Source organism: Vicugna pacos, chromosome 6 (assembly GCF_048564905.1).
Source record: "Vicugna pacos chromosome 6, VicPac4, whole genome shotgun sequence".
Classification (NCBI taxonomy): domain Eukaryota; kingdom Metazoa; phylum Chordata; class Mammalia; order Artiodactyla; family Camelidae; genus Vicugna; species Vicugna pacos.
The window spans coordinates 88,995,741-89,014,820 of NC_132992.1; positions in this window are offsets into that span (position 1 = coordinate 88,995,741).

Here is a 19,080-nt window from a genome sequence, read left to right on the forward strand (position 1 = left end):
TTCACAGTTTGGCAGAAAAACTCTCATTTGTATGGTTTTGTTGGTTTTCAGAATGACTTTTTGTAGTGTCCCTTTTCAGGATTTCCACCTCATATGGTATCTTTCCAAGGCTTTCCTTGTGTGCATTGCATCCCGGGTGGTGGGATGGTGCTCGGAAGGAGGGCTGAATGGGCACCCACATCACTGCATCCGACCCAGAGATGGAAACGGTGCCTCAGTTTCCCTAGACACAGAAGCAGGACAGTGATCCCCGATGCTGCCTTCCTTGGGGACCCTTCAGATGACTGAATGATATCATGGGTGTGAAAATGCTTCATGGGTTAAATTTTGATGAAAGTAAAGAAAAACAGCATTCGCCCTTTGCGGTCAGTATACCCCTGTGTGTTTGCACTCACTGCCTCAGGGGAGCACAAATGCTTGCCCTTTTCTACTTTCCTGGCACTTCCATACACAGACTCACAGGTTGCATGCCTGGCTCTCTCTGACTGATTGCCCTCAACCGACCTTTGATCACGTGCCTGGCTGGCTACACATCTCTCACTGGACCCTGTGCCCCTGGGGCAAGGACTGAGTCTCACTCTCCCCTGCGTCCTCAGGGCGCTGCCGAGGGCCCAACACTTACCACGTGCCCCGTGATGGGTGGAATTGTGGGCCCCCCATCCACACTTCCATGTCCTAACCCCCAGGAGCCCAGAATGTGACTGTATTGGGAAATGTGGTCTTTCCAGGGGTGATTAAGTTCAGTGAGGTCATGAGGGGGAGTGCTGATCCAGTAGGGCTGGTGTTCTTATAAGAAGAGGAGATTTGGGCACAGACAAGTACAGAGGGAAGACGAGGTGAGGACACAGGGAGAAGACGGTCGTCTGCAAATCGAGAAGCGAGGACTCAGAAGGGAAGAAGCAGCCGACCCTCCCCCACCCGCCGCAGGCCAGCACCATCACCTTGGACTCCGGCTCCCAGCACTGTGAGAAAATGACCTCACGTTGCTTAAGGCACCCAGTCTGTGGCCTTTATGGCGGGCCTCGGAGACTAATACATGCACATTTTTGATATAGAAGAACCACCTGCATGCACTGGTGTCTCTGATTGTGGAAGGAGGAGGTGGAGCGAGTGGGCCAGGTTCGGAGCACCTCCTGTCGGCCGAGCCCCATGTTAGAAGTTTTCCAGCATTGTCTCCTTCTAAGTTAGTTCTTTCATTTCCCAGAGGAGGAAGGTGTGAGTGAGGAAGATTAAGTACCTTCTCCAGGAGCGAGTGAGTGCCTGCGTAGCTCTCTTCCAAGCTCCTGTAGACAGCTGCTCCTTGGGGTGGATTCCTGCACGTTTCTCAAGGCCACCTCGAGGTGATGGTGTCCAAAAGTAAACTGCTTGTCCCTGTGGCTCCTCACCTCCAGTCTTTCCTGCTCCCTCAATGAATTCTCCACCCACCTGGCATTTTTTCACGGCAGATTCCTCACCTCCCATCCCCAGTACAGGGGCCACCCAATCCTCTCCTCCTGAACCGCCCCACACTCCAGGTCCTCCTCCCATTCGGCCTGCCCCACATCACTCTTCGACTGCTAATGCCACCACCCTCTCTCCACTCCCTGCCTCGTTTCTCCATATGTTGCCCTGGTGCTACCCCTCACTCTTCAGGGTGGTTTCCCTCCATCAGGAATTTCAGAATTAGGAAAGACCTTTTAAGTATGATACAAAATCCAGAAACTATAAAGGTAAAGATGGATGCATTTTACTTTTTATGCATTTGAAACTTCTGTTCTGCACCACATGTGATGTATCCTAGACTGATTGCCTTAATATATAAAGAGCTCCTGCAAATCATTAAGGTGCATCCTCTTTGCAGGACAAGCTGGCCGTATATATCAAACTTAACATGATTTGTACTCTTGAAGCTGGAAGTTCCACTTTAGCAATTTAGCTTTCAGATGCATTGACACATAGTCACAAAAATGTGCTTTTTGTGGCTTTGTTTGGGGTAGTGATTGATTGGAAACAGCCTAACATAGATTTGTAGATTAAATAAAATACAAAATATCCTTACAAGACAATGCCACACAGCCATTAGAAAGAAAGCAGCAAATCTATATATCTATATATAGAATGCTCAGTATATTATCATTCATCAGTGAGGAGAGCTATTGCTTTTTGGTGGAAAATTGGTAGAGATGGGGGAAGACTTTGTTTTGGTACTGCTGATTTTTTAACAATACGTGGGATTTACTTATTTTTAAAAAATGGTGCTAATTTTATAGTAATATATTTAATGATGTAAATCTGCATTTGATTCACAAGTATAAATGTAAACATATTTCTGTGGCCATATAAAATAACTTGTAATTATATTATATATTGTATCTGTAATATGGCTTATAACTATGGCTAATGTTCCATAACCTAGCCTTTTTAGTATCATATTATATATACATATATATTATATACATACACATACATATATTATATATATTAATAATGATATAAATACTAATGTAAATATTTGTATTTCAGCTCTAAACATAGATTAAAAGCTGGAAGGAAATATAATGAAAAGTTACTATTGGTTTTCTCCAAGTGCTAAAACTATAATTTTTATTCTTGTTGTGCATACAGATACATTTAAAATTTGCATTATGAAATACACCAATTTCTATGTATTTCTCTATATGTTTATCATCAGCATAGAAAGTCTAGGCCGGTTGTTTAGTTTTCTTGTTGTTTAGTTTTCTTTCATTATTTCTGCCTGTTTCAAAATACCTAAGAACACAGTTATACTTGATTCTGTAAATACGGTTTCATTTACATGCAGCAAATCACTTTCACGTGCAGTATCTCATTGGGTGCCCCCAGCACGCTGGAGGTGGCCAGAATCTGCATTAAAGCTCCCATTTTACAGATAAGAAGACTGAGGTCCAGTCTAGTTTAATGAGAGGGTGAGCGGCAGAGCTAGAGGTTCTTGGCCAACCTGCAATTTGGACCCCTCTCTTTGGGCAGAGTTTCAGGAAGGAGCAGGGCTGTCTGGTCCTGGAGCCTGACTGTCTGGCCTTGCACTTGAAGGTGCCCTGCCATTAGGGAGTGGAGGGAGGAGACACTTACAAGACAGTCACCCAGAACCACTGACTTATCCCAACTGCTTTTTCTTCTCTGTTCTTCACTTTGCTCCTGTGTCTTTAAAAAACATGAGCATAGTTCAGCAAATGGATGGATGTATCACACACAAGAGTGATGAAAAATTAAGAGAACTGGTGTGTTTATTCCCCCCACTTTCCTTGCCTCTCTGTAAAGTGCAAAAACCTGAGATTCTGAAACTGGAGCTCCCCATTGGACCCGCGCCTGTCACGTTCATGGGTGAGTTTTCAGTTGGGCTGGTTCCTGCGCCCCCTTGGAGCTGAGACCGCTGCCTGCACTTTGCTGTTTAACCTCCCACCCGCCTGGAGGCGGAGGCTGCGTCCTCTCCCTCCCAGCAGGACACCCAGTGCGCGAAGCTCTCCGCTGGCTTTGCATCCTTTGAGCCCCTGTGTGGTCTCCCCCACCCTCGCTGCCCCCTTATTTGATCATTTAGCTGCATCCCCTGTTCTTCCAGAATGTGCCAAGCGGGCTTCCCACCCCGCCCCCGCCAAGTGTCAAACTTGCTCCCCCCTCGACTTGAATTTCTTTTCCCCTGGAAGAACATGCGGTTTCCGCCCTTGCTTCTTTTGGTCCTCACTAAAATGTCACCTGCCGTTGTGGGAGCGCTTTCTTAAGCACGGTGCACGGAGTACTAATGCGGCACACGGGGACCCCGTGGGAGTCCACGTCCCCCTCGTGACCCCCCCACGGCACGTATCGTCTGGGGCGCGGGGCGCATCACCTCCCCCACAGCACACACCAGAGCAGGAGCCCCTCGAGGACAAGGACTTCATCCTTTGTGGCTGGATGTGATGACTGACGCAACACTCCTTTGAGATCGCCAGGTGCTGTGTTTACAGGAGGGGTTATTTTCACCAGCCCCGCTTCCCCTGACCTTTGAACTCCTGTTGGAAGGACCTGGACCTTTCAGTTTGGCGTTTAAATTGTACACCATCTCCTGTTACAACTTAAAGTGTTCTGGGTTGACTTATTTACTTATCGGATAAACATTCATTCAGCCCCAACTATGTATTAAGCTCCTCCAAAATCCAAAACTGTTCTTTAAGAGCACAGAATAGGTATCATGCCAGTTCCCACCCCCTCTTTTTTTTAAGTCTCTCACCTCATTCCTAGGACAGTGCAGGTGGAGAGTCAGCCCTGGATCAAATGGAACCATGACAAAAACAAGTCGCTGGGTTATGCATCGTTTGTACGCAACACGGGCACCAAACGCCTGTAGGTTAATGAATTAGGAACATGGGTTTCTTGGTGCAAATATGCTCCCAGCTTAGTTAAGAGGTTCTTCAGTTTGAATTTGTTTGGATGAAAACAAGAGGGTTCCAAATTTCTGTGTAAATCTGAAACCAGAGAAGTTTCACACAGTGGCACATTTCAAAAAAAAAAAAAAAAGTTCTGCTTTTGCTCCCGTTTGGTAAGTATTCTGTGTATCTGAAAGGAGAAAAAACAAATTCCCGCGTAGTTTCCAATTGCAAAATGATTCTCCATCTTCTCTCCGAAGCCCTTTCGGTGCAGTGAGTTTGTGAGTGTAGACTGGCTTCCTGAGGTGTGTGCACAATTCTGGGACGTCGAGAGTCACTTTTGTGATATGTCAGCTCCGAAAAACACCGTGGAACCTGTCGGAACATTTGCGCCACATCAATGCAAAATGTTCCCTCTCACCCGTGTCACCAGGAACCTTTCTGTGAGACTTAAAACCCACCCAGGCCTATCTGAATGGTTTCCGAGCTGTTTCTACACACACACACACACACACACACATCTTTATCTTTCTGTCATTCTCTGCGTTATCCACATTCTTAAAACCTGGAGGATTGCCAATTTTTTTTTTTCAAAAAAGAAAAAAAATCAAAAGTTTTCAGTCATTGAAATTCATGACAGATAACAGAGAGTCTTTTTCTTCCTCTTTTCTTTTTTAGAACAACATGTTCCTAGAAAAGTGCAGTGGGGAAGCTTGGAAACCCAGCATGCCTGTGAATGTGAGGTAACGTGGTCTGGTGACATGTGGCCGCCCTGGGCTGACAAGGACCAGGGTCTGGCCTCTAAGTTGCGGGGAAATGAGGGCCGGATGCCACGTCCTGGTGTGGCCATGACAGGTGGCCCTTTGGGGCCCTTTTGTTGAGCACCTGTGCTTTCCTGCTGTCAGCAAGGTGAGCCCAGGTAGATATGCTGGGGGGAGCGCGGTCCGGGGCTCCTCGGGTTTAGCTGATTACTTATTCCAGCAGTAAGATGTCTTCTGTTCACGACCAAATGTGGTGGCCTCTGCCGATTTACGCCCCCAGGCAAATTTCAAGGAGCCCCTGCAGTCTGATACAATTGATGCTTTAATATCCGAGAAAAGGTTTGGTATTTTTATTTTGTTCAAGTGTTTGCCTTCGGACTGATATTGCCATTGCTTTGAATAAATTCCTTTGATAAATTTTCTCCTCGGAAGCGATGTCTTTTCCTTTTCAAGGCCACACCAAGAATGTACCTTTGGCTTATTCGTGGAAACGTGGTTGGTGTCTTCGAGCTCCTGGTGAATTCATTACTGCACGGCACAATTTTAAAAGCACGGCTTCTGGGCATTAATATCTTTCCATGTGTGTTTGTGTCCAAATGAGAGCACTTCATCTCGATGAGCTATATGAGGGTCCTCGTAGAATATTACACTTTCACCTTCTCATGAGCATTTAAAGTCTTAAGTAAATACGTATAAATTGGGGGTAATTATACTACTTCTAGTTTCCTCATTTCTTTCCTCCGGACTGCCCGAAGAACGTGGCCGAGATAATGCAAACCCATCTAGCAGGGCTGGGACTACAATAAGGCAAGTGAAGCAGGCATTGCAGGTGAAAAATTTAAGGAAGTGCCTCAAATTCAGTAATCAAGAGAAATAAACACTAAATGCAATATTTCTAAAAAAAAGTGTTAAATGCAATATTTCTTTAAAAAATCAAAATGAATGTACAAACAGCCAGGATGAACAAAACCCCTAAATTTTAAATAAAGATGGAACCTGATCCTGCCCACTGCTATTAGAAGAATGAAATTCATATGCAGGTTTCTGATAACTTGACGGCTGTTCGCGGAAATCCCTCGGAGGGAAACGATTATCAACAATTTTTATTTTAGGATAAAATGTGACAAGCACAAGGGTAAGTTCTGAAAATCAAATCCCCTCCTCCTTGCTCTCGAGGTGACCGCATCAGAAACTTGAGTGATTCCTAGCTGAATCTGTTTTCCAGTCCTGGACAAATACTTTTTTATTTCTTAAAGCATCTCGCAGGGGGAGCTAGGGAGTAGCACGCTGTGGAAAGAAGCTCTTTATAAAGAGACTTTTTTGTTGTTGTTGTTGCTGCATTTTGATAGCAACTTTTGAGCAGGGCCCAGACTGGGTGGATGGTTAGTAAAGGTCATTGTCAAGGACGTGGGTTCAATTAGTATGCAGATCAGAGGCAGGGAGTTCAAAGGTATTGTTCCAATTCAATCACATTAGCCAGGGCAGAAATGAACAAACAGCATGACCTTAATCACCAAGCCTTACCCATTGTGTGTATGTGTGTGTGTGTGTGTGTGAGAGAGAGACGTGTAAGGGTCTGGCTGACTGTGTGAAGATATAAGAAAGCTCCCCTCCCTTATTGTTTGTGAAATATAATATATACGTTTCCTTCCATATATATTTGAGGGATGATTTAATTGAAGGTGAACAGACTGGATTCCTTTTTCAATGCATGCCTTCACACATACCCAGACACATTAAAACGCCTTGGGAAAAAAAATCACTCATATAATGCCAAGGTAAGTTTTTTTCCCTCTTACTCGCAGACAATCCTATTCGAAATGTGCACAATTCTTTCAAGTTCCCGCAAGTGAGAGGACTTGAAATTCCACATTCTGAAATACCATCTCTTCAGCCTAAATATACCTTTCAGCTGCGTGGTTAGAGCTATCATGGAGATAAATGAGGAAATTTTGAATTTTTAAAACATCACAGGAAGAATAATTCCCCCCCCCTCTCTTCTCAGAGGAAAACCCAATTATTTTCCTGATTTGCTGGTGTTCCACGCTGGAATGTGGGCAAACCAATAGATGCCACACAGTCCCCGTGTCCTTAAAAACACACAGTACGGGGTTGGGGGGGGACAGGAACACTGACGCGTCATGTAAATAAGGTGCGAGTTTCATCTGTAATTGTATCTACAGCGCACGCCAGGTGCTTTTGTAGTTCGGGTGGGAAGGAGGACCGACACGGGGATTAGCCTCTGACAAAGTGTGACATTTAAACAGGTTCGCCTGGTTCTGTAACAGTCTGCCCTCCGAGTCGCTGTTTATCTGCGTTCACGTGCAAGTTTGCTGCATCCGTTTGGATTAACATTGGCTAAACCAACTACTCAGAGATGACTTGGTGGGAGAGGGTTACCCCGGTAGCTGGAGGCTGCGCTGGGGGAGAGAGCCACCTCCTCGTCTTCATTTCCCTCTCAAACCAAACATGATCGGTAACTAAGGCTTTCCGAATCCAGCCCCGGCGCCCACCTCTGGCCCTGGGAAGACAGTTAATCATAGCTCTGGAAGATGAAAGATGCTCGGGGAGCGCAACTCTTGCAGGCAAAGCTGCACCCCAGGGGGTCATGAATACCGGGGGAGGAACCATGCTTCCTCCCTGCAATTACGTATTGGGACACTTTCGGTTTTACACTCGCTATCAGGTAAACACAGGACATCTCACCCGTGAAGGGTGATTCTCGCTTCTAAAAGGAGGAAACAATTTATTAAAATCTTGCTCGGGGAGAAAAAAAATGATAAGAATTCCTATTGATAGAAACAAACAATCTGGGGTTTTTCCTGTGGAAATATATTTCCTCTCAAAACAGTTTTGGCAGTTGGATGATGATTATTATTACTATTATTAATTTTGGCTTGAAATGGACTGTTTCCAAAGCAGTGAAAGTAAGTGCGGGTTTCAAAAGATGCTTTTCCCATGACATCTTCCCTCATATATTTTTAGTGGTACTTTTATCTGCGACGCAATTAAATACATTTTAAAATGTAATCTGCCGCCCTAGTCCCGTAAAAAAAAGATTCCTTTACTGTTTGGTATTTTATTTGAAAATATTAAGCCACTGGAATAAAAAAAAGGCAAAAACTAAAAACAAAACATGGTTCTTAAAGCCCAGCGTTTACACAGTTATTCAAAGTCACCATTTCTCCTTCGATCCTACTATTGTGATATTCTCCCTGAATTTTGGTCTAAGATAGGCACTTCCTTCTTCTTTTCTCTTCCTCTAAACAAGGTCATAGATTTCCCCCCACCCCCAAATGAGAACCAGAAGCCCCCCGTACAAGATTAAGTAAGTCCTTACAGTGTTACAAAAGTGAGTGCTTCTCTCCTATAATAAAAGGTGTTTAAAAGGTTCGCTACAGCTTTAAACAGAATTACAATTTACTTCTTTCAAGTGTCCAGGCCATAAATTCTTCTCAATTCCCTCTCTCTCTCCTTGTCGGAATTAATGAGATCAGATCTGATCAGGGCGCTGATGTGTTCAGCGCCAAATCACACAACAGCGCGCGCACCGTAATGGAATTTGCATCTAATGCATACATAAATCAAACATCTTTCTGGACATTTTCATATGCATAATGTCATTTCATCCAGTTCTCTCTGTGCAGAGGGGGAGATTTTTCTCTCTGAGAGAATGACTTTCTTTAATGCTTTCATTTTATTTTCGCTGACTGCAGTCCCGGAGAATGCGCTTGGTCGGAGAATCTTTCGGGGCGCGGTTGACAGTTCCTTTTCCAAGAGGGGTCCTTCACATTTATCATGCCTCTTCCTCGGGGGCTTTGTTATGCAAATGTGGCTGAAATTGATAATTCCAAAGTGCTTCATTTCGGCTCCTCGGCGGTTGGAGATGGTAGATAAAAAGAAACTGACAAGACACACTGATTGCCCTCAATGCATGTAACTCTCTTGCTAACAAGGCTGGATATTGTTAAAAATTCCTATTGTTATGAGGGTGGCGCTCCCATTATGCAGGCCTTGCAAATTTCTGATTTGAATATTAACCCTTTAATCACCCTACCCCCATCGCCCCTCCAAAAAAAAAAAAATGCCATCAAATGGCTTAAGGACCCCAAACATCAAATTATTCGTCTATTACAGTGAACAGCTGGGATACACTGGAAACACTTCATTAATCATTTGTTCCCAAGGTAAACTTTACATTTATTTTCCCATGCAAAGAGAGGGGCTTATCTTTAGCAAAGGGGGAGCCGCCCCAGCGCTAAGTAAAGACGTTGATACTGTATCTCCTTGCGTGTGGACAAAGGAGGAGAAGTTAATCATGGAGAACAACAGTTTGTGAAAGGAACCTGGCCTTCCCCCCACCTCCTGATCTTCTGCAAAAAGCATTATCAGTGTTTTAACTTGCCCACACTCCTCCATTTCTGTTCAGACCAAGGAAGGCCTTAGGGGAGGGGATCTTCTGTTACTGAGCTAAGTTTATTTTACCTGTCTGACCAGATGCAGGGGAAAAAAAAACAAAACTCCTGGCGTCCCCATCCCACGACGGGACGCAGAAATCTGAATACCATTTCCAGGGAGGAATTGCAAATTGAGGCAGCTGCCGGTATTAGCATACCAATAAGATGCTGGGCGAGAACCGGGTTTGTAAGGCGGTGTTGAGGGCTGGGAGCTGGGGGTTGCGACAGCCACAGGGGCCAAAATGCAGCCCTGGCACATTTCTGCTCAAAACGGAGGTGGGGCCCTCCCCATCCCAAGACCAGAAAGCAGGCTCGAAGGCCTTCTGTTTCCAAACACAACACACGCACACACGTGTACGCGCACACGCGAGCACACACACACACCACAGAGTTACCATTTCCCCAGAAAGTGATCAGACCCAGTCATGGCTTCACTGATTGAAAAACAGAAACTCAACGGGAATTCGTCAGTCAGCTAATTAAAATTTGGCCACTAGGATTTTTCAGCAGCCTTCCCCATGGTGGCTATGTCTCCAGAAACGTCGCCAGGTAACGGGCCTGGCTGTTCCACCTTGCAGACATTTCGAATTTTGTTTTCTTTTGGAAATGTTGCTAGTTTAGGGGAAGAAAACCTGCAGGTCGATGAGTTACACTTAAAAAAAAAATTCTTATCCCTCTCCAACGAAGCCCCTGAGCTTGGAATAGAAAGTGTCCTGGGGCTTAGAGGCTAGAATCACCCTGATGGTGCCCTGCGCCTGACGCCCATCAGAGGCTGCATCCAAGTGTTCATCTTCTCAGTTCTGCAGCCTCGCAGACTGCTACCTGCCAGGTGATGGCAAGTAACAGGGACGCCGGGCACGGCAGGCCCTTCTCGACCCTTGTGGACTCAGGAGGGGACAAAGGGCAGGAGGGAGGTTTTTGGGAGATCACCTCCAGCAGGCATGCCCACGCCGAGTGCAGACAGGTGGACGACCTCGCGGGGGTGCAGAGACAGGACACCGTGGACGCCCCCCGGGACCACGCAGATATTCACAGACCCACGACACATACAGCCAAGGCAGGCTCTCAGGAGCCCTGGTCCCTCTCCTTGGCAGCCCCTCGCCTGCATGTCAGTCCAGGTAGGAAGACAAATTAAACCACTGTCACAGCACCCTGCCCGTGGTCTCTTCCCTGCCAGTGCCAGTTTTTTTCCCCATCACCTGCAAACACTAAGCTACATTTTAATGCTTTGTTATTTTGAGTACTCTCATCCTTGCCCCACCTTCAAGTAATTAAAAAAAAAATATTGTTTACTATAGAAGCAGATTTTGGTACAGTGGTGAAATCAGGAATCATCTGCCCATTTAGACTGTCCGTTGGGCCCACTGACTTGAGCATCTTTCCTGCTTTAATTACATGTTTCTGTCAAGTACCGATATTTATGCTAGCTGTTACTAATACCAGGAGCGCGGCCACGTTTGCGTAATTAAGATTGCAGCCCGCACTCCCTAAACTTACTGTGAGTCATTAAATCAGCAGGTTATAGTCAGAGTTGCCGTCAAAACAATGCTTATTCATTAATATCTGCTATGCAAATCGGCACCTGATCATCAGGGAGGTGGCTTGAACCTGCCCCGTCCAATCCCTGCCCCCTCGGAGGATTAACTGGGCTTTAAAAGCTTACACTTCCCTAGGAAAAGAGAAGCCTTATCTTTAGTTTCACAAGAAGCTTTTAGGATGCAAGATTTAAAGATGCGCCTGTATGCATTTAATGTCTATTTTATTTTCAATTACACTTTGCAGTGGATCTGAATACCTCACGTTATCTATAGATTGCATGATATCGTTGGGCACTTGAAAGCGAATTTTCCTGAGTCTATTTGATTTGAGCGTATTCTTTTCATCTATTGGCAGAGTGGTCCACCCCCCCCCACCCCAGTTTCTTTTTAATAAGAAAACTTGGTTGTTGATTTCCACCCCTGTACCGACTGATGCCCAGCAGGCACTGGGGTGTAATGACCCAGGGAGTCGGGCCCGTGGGCACTGGCCGGAGTTTCTCCACGTCCTGGGCCCTCGAGGCTCCTGCCCGGAGGCAGGGCCGGGGTGCCGCTTTGTGTGTGCAGAGGAAAGGTGCAGGAATGTCCTTGCTCGCTGGCATTTAATTTACCAGTTGCTCTGAGCTGGGGCTTTGGCAGATTCTGCTGGATTCTGAAAGACAGCTTGTCATGCTGAGGGCCTGCTGCCGACACGGAACCTGAGAAACTTGGCAGATATGCAAACAGTAACTGGGTTTGAGTTGTTTTGATTACAAGTTAAACAGAGAGTCATTGGCAGGGCCAACGTGTATCTGCTGAGGTTCCCACTCACTCCTTTTTCTTTCTCTTCTTTCTTTTTCTTTCTCCCTCTTGGCAAAATACACGGACAGGCCGGTGATTTCTGCAGAATCCCGGTGACTCCTTGGCTTGGCCCAGCTGGGGTTTTCGCGGGATGAGGAGGAAGGGGTTAGTTTCTCCCTCAGGGCTTGAGTTCTGCTGTGTTCAGAATGGGGTTAATAATGTGACATGTCCTGGATTCAGAGCCCTCGGCACAGTCAGAATGTCCCCTCCAGGTGGTCTCCCATGTCAGAGCCCAGTAGTTTGAAATTTCACATTCTTTGCAGCCGAGGGGAGGTTTTTTCAGATTCAAGAACTATTTGAGAGGACTTTCTAAAGCAAGCCTTGTTTCAAACGTTCGCCAGGAGAGAAACAGAGAAGGGGAGGAGTCGGCTGTGTTTCACTTTCATTTATTAAGTTGGGACTTTCAGCCCCTGGCTGTCCACTCCCGCCCGCGTGTTTGGGCCGATGGACATTTACGCGTGGGATGGGATGTCTTGCCTCCCGGATGCCGTATGTGGGGAAACAAGAAAGAAAGGAAAGAGAAGTAAGAAATCTCCACTGGCGGAGGAGGTGAGGGAAGGGCACCAGCCAGCCCTTTCTCTGCGTCCCCCTGTTGTCGGAGACCTCTGTCCCTTTCAGCAGGGGCTTTGCTTGACATCCTGTCTCGGCCCAGCTGCCCTAGCCATTTTAAGGCAGGACTGTGCTGATTCTGGAGTGAGGGCAAAATGACATCAAAGTGTTGCTGCCATTGTCTTGGGCTGGCTGGCTGGCGGCAGATTTCTGAGAGAGGCTGTTTTGCGTGGCAGCAAACAGTTGATTTGCAGAAATGAGACTCTTCCCCACCCCCCGCCCCCCACGCACACAAGTGGAAAGCTGAAACTCTGAACACTGTGACAGAGTTCTTGGAAATGACCCAAATATATCAAATCAGGCTTTTTTTTTTAATCCACCAATTTGACCATAAAAATACTTTACTGAAAAACATTAAAAAAAAAACAACAACCGGTACCGGGCTCAGTCATCTGTCTAAAGAAACTGAGTTCTGAAAGGGCCTCATTTGGACAAAGTTAATTACTGCACAATAATTGCATTTTAAATTCTGTTTCTTTCTAGATGCAGTAAATTGTAAAGCTCGTGATTAGGGAAAAAACGTAAGTTCCTGCGCGTACAACTTGTTAATTGCCTTTGTCAGAAACTGACATCCCACGGCTTCCTCTCCCCTTAAAGGAACAAAACTTCCTGAGTTGGTGGGAACACAGGCCCTGCAGACGAGGAGACGCTCGGAACTCCTGGACCGGAAGTGCTCAGCCCTGCACCTGCCCGTGGGGCCACGTGGGTGGCCAGCCTCCCAGCGCAGCCCTGAGCGTGTGCCGTGGGGGCCGGACGTCAAGAGGAAGGACATTCAGACCTGAGTGTCCCCTCTCTGTCACTCTCTTTCACGTGAACCCTGTTGCTTACCCCTCCCTGAGCCCTGTGTGTTAGCTGTCATGAAAGCTTCGGTTGTTTATTTGTTTTTAATCCTTTTTAACTGTGGTAATATGCACAGAACATACAAGTTACGATTGTCACCATTTTTAAGTGTACAATTCAGTGTCACTCATGACATCGACAGTCTAGGGCAACCATCATCAGTATCTGTTTCCAAAGGTTTTCATTACCCCAAGTAGAATCTCTATTCCCTGTGAAGCAATAATTGCACATCCCCCTTCCCCTCTGCCTCTGGGACCCTCTCGTCTACCTTCTGTCTTTATGGATTTGCCTTTTCTATATATTTCATGTAAGCGGATCCAGCCACTAGTCATCCTTTTGTATCTGGCTTATCTCACTTAGCATAATGTTTTCAAGGTTCATCCCTGTTGTCGCCTGTTTCAGAGCTTCATTCGTTTTTCAGGCTGAATAATACTCCATTGTTTGCAGAGGCCGCATTTTATTTATCTGTTCATCTGCTGATGGACACTTGAGGTGATTCCATGTTGGGTGTTGTGAGTAGAGCTGCTGTGAACATGGATGCACAAGTATCTGCCTGCATCCCTGTTTTCAGTTCTTTTGAGTGTACACCCGGAAATCGCTGGGTTGTGCAGTAATTCTAGGTTTAACTTTTTTTAATTAAAAAAGTATGTTTGATTTTTAATTTTTAAAAGTTAACAAAATTAAGCCCTTGTCATTTATTTATTCATTCACAAATTTATTCACTCAACAAACCTTTACTGAGCAACTACTTTATTTTACTGAATTTATTTTTTTAATTGAAGTCTAGTTGATTGGCAATGTTGCGCTAGTTTCTGGTGTCCAGCACAGTGATTCCGTTATACGCACATATATTCCTTTTCTTGCTCGTTTTCATTATAGGTTGTTACAAGGTGTGGAGTGTGGATCCCTGTGCTAGACAGCAGGACCTTGCTGTTCATTAGGTCTGACTTTTTGAGGAACCTCATGGTCCTGTTTTACATGAGCGGAAGCTGGGGTTCAGAGAGGTTAAGGAGCTGGTCTATTACATGTAAGTGGCCAGTTGCGAGCTGGGATTTCCACTGGAATTCGTCTGACGTGGTAGCTCAGATTCTGTCTCTCTGTTACTCTCCCTCCTGGAAGGTAAAGGTTTTCTTTTGTGCCCCAAGAGGACTCCCATCAGTTGAAAGGTGGCAGTTTACCTGTGACAGGCAGATCACTGGACTGGGAATCACGGTTTCGTGGGCCTTTCCAGCCCCACTTGGGCAAGTCATCTGAGCTCTCTGAGCTTTTATTCCTCTATTAAAGGAGATACAGATGCCCTGTACCAACATGGCCGTGCTACTATGCACGGTATATGGCGGATTTTAAGTAAGTGGTGCAGAAAGACCGCACTGAGGTCATTTATTTTGTTAGTGGGAGTGCAAGTCACATATGAATACTATGAATGAGAATGATTTGGGGATTTCCAGCCTTTCCCCCCGCCTTTTTCCTGAGTTCCTGATATTTCTCTTCTTTCTAAGGAGCACAAATCCCAGGGGTTCCTGGAGCGCATCTGCCGTTCTTGTCCGGCTTTTCTGCAGGTTGAATTGGGCAGATCCCAGTGCACAGCCTCATGGGTCTGTGTGTCTGGACAGCTAGAGACCAGGCATTTTATAACCGATGTCCTAAGAGCTTCAAAGTTATTTCTGTGATGATTTAACATGGAAAGTGTCCAGGTAGATTAATTTTATGGGATCTTTTTTATGGGGGTAAAATTTCAAAAGCCTGCCTCTGGATTGGTTTCATCCGATTTCATTGGTAACTTTGTCTTAATCATTCACTGGTTGAAGGCAGAAATTTGGTCTGATTTTAAAAAATTTTTACTATAATCTTTTGTGAAATTGATCTGACTTTTTTTTTTCAGTTCAGGATTTTATTCAATGGCTATTTTCAGCATTTTTGAAATCTGTACGAGCCAAAGTAAAATTTTTTTGACTCCTCACCCAGAACACTCAGAATTGCTATTAAAATACATTGGGCCAATCAAATCCATTCTTTTCAGAAAGTAAAATTAAAAATGCAGCTCATTTTTACGTGAGGAGGTATTAAACACTGTGAATTCCTTGGGGTTGCCATTGTGTTCGGATGCTGAGGACTTTTGGGGTTTTTTGAGACTAAAAACCACTGTTAAAGGTAAATTTCCTTGGGGGTGGGGGCATAGCATAGTGGTGAAGTGCCTCTTTAGCATGCGTGAGGTCCTGGGTTCAATCCCCAACATACCTCAATTAGAGAAATAAAATAAAAGTTACAAAAAAGAGGAGGTAAATTTCCTTCAATTTCCATCTTTGTTAAACAACAAATTCAAATCTTTTTTTTTTTTCAGGTTTGTAATTTTTTGGAGGGGTTTATTATTATTTTTTCCAGACCACTTACTCTGTGGTCCTTGCCCTAACGAAAATGAATTCCTAATCTCCTTCCTTCTAGGGTTACCACGTTGCCCCGGTTTGCCTGGGCGCTTCCCAGTTTTGGTGCTGAACGTCCCATGACTGAGAATCTCTTAGTTCCCAGGTGAAGGACAGTTGGCCTCTTTCCTCCATCAGCCCCTCTTCCGCACACTTAAATACTTGAGTTATTACTCCCAGATTCATTAGTAAGCTGGTCTTCCTGAGATGTCAATGGATTACACCGTGTATGTGTAAGTACAACACTATTTCACAGTTCGTGCCATTATGGCTCTGATGTATTAGTAACAGTGTGGACTTTCTGTAATTGATTTGACAGGAGGAATGTGTTTACCTGTGTTTGTGTATTATCCTTTGGCATATTCACCACGTGCATAAATCGATCCTACTCATTGTAACGGGCTTGTGCAATAGCGCACATGGGTGTGTGATGGAAACGTTATCGAATGTTCACAAGCCAGACGCCGCATGGAAATAAACCCCTGTACGGTGGTTGATACCACTCTGTAAGTCTCAATACCTTGGCTGTTTGCTTTTTCTTTCTTCTTTAAATATGCCGAAGAGGCTATTCTGTATTTTGGACTAACAGCCTGCAACATTGCTTTTTGTACAATGAGGGCCCTTTAAGTCTTCCTAAATTCACATAAATAGGTATTTGAAATATATCGATGTTTACATGTCTATCGACATACTGGTTACAGGCTTTGTAAAGAAAATTTACCAAGGGTGTTAAATGTCTCCCCCTTTAAAACTGTGAAAAGATTTTGTTTTGAAAAAGTGGGTTCCCAATCATGACATTGGAAAAAAAAAAAAAAACCAAACACTTTAACTATATAAAGAAGTGCACTCGGAGAAAAAGACAGAGATACAAAGTGTGAAAGAATGATGATATCCTTAGTGGCAATAAAACTGCGTGAATTAGGGGCACGTACATTCTGAGTGATTCATAGCACTTGAAATTTATTTTAAAAATGGTTTCGTGTAAGGAAATAACAAAAGCTGGTTTTTATTCATAGAACGGATAAAAGAACATGAATCTAAATGTGGATCCAAACAGCTGTCTCTCAAAGGATCTTATTATACCATTTATTTAAATTATTTCCTTTAATTTTTCTTTTAGACAGTGCACCTAATCCTGCAAAGTGGCATTATATATTTCTTTATGTTTTAACTTCGTTACAATTCTCCCCTTACCACTTCTCTGTTGGTGTAACTCTTGGGCTCAACTTACCAATACAGTATTTAATAACTGCGTTTATTTTCACTTGCCTTATATTATTAACTCTTTATAATAAGTACAAAGACCAGTGCTTTAAAAGGGATTTATTCTTCGGAGGCTAAAAATACCTCGTTAAATTGCATCAACTTAGCAATTATATAGTTTTCCTCAAGTGAAAAAAGAAGTCAGAATTTATTAGAAAGCCAGCCTAAATGGATGTCACCTTTGGTTTTAAAAGCATTAAAATTGGCTTTAATGCCTCTCCAACTCATTTAACATTTATGTACACCTGTAGGATAAATAGTTAGAAAGGAATAGAACACCTTGTTATAAAATACACTTTCGTTATTATGATTAGAAATAAAAGCAAGGCACTGTATTTGGAATATTAACTGATGTGTAACAGAGAGCGATATATTTTTCATGAATTAAAAACTGAACCAAGTCAATTCAGTTTATTTCCAGCTGCCGTCTAGATTTGAAAGCCAAATGTCATTCATAGCTGTAGAAAGAACTCCTCTTCCAGGACCGCATGTGGTTAAAAAAATGAGTGTTGAGGGCATCCTCTGTATGTCTTTGACCCCATGTGTTGACAAACCTGAAGTTTATCTGATTTTACTTCCCTTACATGGAGCAGGACCCCAGGAGTAGAGGTGGCTTTGTATACTCAGCTATCTTAAATTGTCTCTGAAGGAGAAGACTCAACTAAGACTGTAAAATGGGGTTGATAATGCAGTGGATCACAAACACGTGTAAAATCTGTAAAATGGGGTTGATAATGCAGTGGATCACAAACACGTGTAAAATCTGTAAAATGGGGTTGATAATGCAGTGGATCAAAAACACGTGAGCCAATTTGAAACAGGAAAATTTAGATTGTTTCACAGAAAATACAAGTTTCACTTTGTCTCAAGTTGAGATCTTGTGAATCAGAAAAAAAAAAATTTTTAATGTCAAGTAAGTGATTCTGACTTTGCCCCAAGAGAATTGTATGCTGTAGGATGCCACAGCTACATCACACCCCCTTCTTAATCTGCAAAAATGACCTGCCTGCCATCTTTTGTCAGAATTACCCACCTGATGTAAGTTTTGAATTAGGTTAGTTCATCGGAAATGGAGACCTTCAGAAACCCCTTGGAGAGAGTGGGAATGTCCTGTATTAGTAAGAAAGTAGGACCACGTGTGGCCAGCATGTCGTGGCACCACTGAGCAGTACCCTTAGGTACCTGTGCCTTGGCTTCCCTGTGGAGGACCTGGGGTTTCTCTTCTCATCAGGCAGCCACTTAAATGGTTTCATTTCAAAGGTCAAGAATCCTGCTGTTTGTTTAGGCTGTGGGTCTAGGAGCAGAGTGTAAACAACATTATGAACCAGAATGAACGATGATCCTCCATTGTCATAACAGTTATTTCTATAGTTACCTGACCTCAGCACTAACGAGAAAAAAATAAAAATTAAAACATGAATGTTTTCCAAAGTCTAGCTTCTAACTTCTTTTTTAGAAATGAATAAATGGTTTGTTGTGCCTTTCACAGAAATTGCACAAGTAAAATCAAGTTGCTTCCAACTGGAAAGGATCATAATTTCAGTTATATTAAAGATAATTAATTGGCAGTCTAAGATGAAAACTAATCGGTTGGAATTTGTGAAATACCCTAATTGGGGAAAACTACGAAATACCTAAAATATATCTCCAGAATCAGATTTCATAATGTGAGCTTCATCGTCCTAAAGCAGTGCACCTGAAAATGAGATTTCTGGTCTGAAATTCGGTATGGATCCAGGTGTGCTGACTCTTTGGAGTTTTCTAGACAGAAACATACTGAAGCCGAAATTGCAGGATTAATTAAGTCCGAAGCCTGAGGCTGGGTTGCAGGAGGTGAGGGCTTTTGCGACAAAAATACGTGAAACAAAATTGTAGACACCTATCTGAGGGCTCTGTTTTTGTGTGTGTAATGTGTGTTTTGAGAAAGAAAGAAACATCATCTAGACATTGGGAATCAAATAGTTTTCAAATTTGTGCCCTGCAAATATTCTTTATTG